We start from the raw sequence: 978 nt of genomic DNA, 5'->3' as shown, positions 1-978 counted from the left end.
AGTCAGCTTGTGATTGGTGGTCAGCTTCAAACTTCGTCAGCTGACTCTGCGTCAAATCGCTGATTCCGTCGAGCTCAACTCGCCGAGTTCCCGACTCGGCTTCAGCAACAGCCATTCGTTCGGCAAACAGTTGCCATCCTCCCTTTGGTTGAACGTATCCCCATAGAGCGTTGTCGATTAGTCGCTGGTACTTCAATCCAAATGGCATTCGTAACCATTCCAAGTGTCCAAGTGCACATACGAACGCTGAGATCTGCCGAGCTCGGCGTGTCATCAAGACTGCCCAGAATCCACTCGCAGCATCGAGCGAGCAAAACCACAAGTAGCTTTCCAATTCGGTAAGCAGGTCATCAACCAGTGGCATAGCGTATTCCATCGGTGTCGTAACCGCATTAACCAGTTTATAGTCAATGCATAGTCGAATATCCCTACCATTTTTCTTGAGCACTATCACCACTGGCGAGGCCCAAGGGCTGCTCGAGAATGATATCAACCCAGCTCGAAGCAGCCCCTTCAACAACTCGTAAAATTTGCTCAAGTGGCGAAGAGGTATCCGCCGAGCTCTCTGCTTAATGGGTGCGTGTCCTTGAACGTCGATGTCGCACAATGCTCCGTACGCTGGAGGCGGCAGGGCATTACCACTTGAAATCATTATCCCTTCGTGCTTTTGTAGCTCTGCCACCAATTTAGCCGACTGTGCTGGCGTATGACTACTCGACTTGACGTTTGCAGCGCCATAGTCGAGTTCGGTAGGGTCAACTTCAGTAAGATCGGGAAGGAAGGCCAGCTCGTGAGCGTAGTCCGTCAATTCCAAATCTGTTCCACTACGCTCAAAGGCGTTGGTCGTACTATCGTCAACATCATCCTCTTGCTCGTCTTCGGTCGTAGCGATAGCCAAGTAGTGTTGTCTTAGAGTTTCCGTTGCATCTCTCGTCGAGTTGCACTCGTCACCTTCATCGTGTCCTAAATCGTAGTCAA

This window comes from Phytophthora infestans, genomic scaffold (genome assembly GCF_000142945.1).
Source record: "Phytophthora infestans T30-4 supercont1.246 genomic scaffold, whole genome shotgun sequence".
Taxonomy (NCBI): Eukaryota; Oomycota; class Peronosporomycetes; order Peronosporales; family Peronosporaceae; genus Phytophthora; species Phytophthora infestans.
This window is presented reverse-complemented; position numbering follows the sequence as displayed.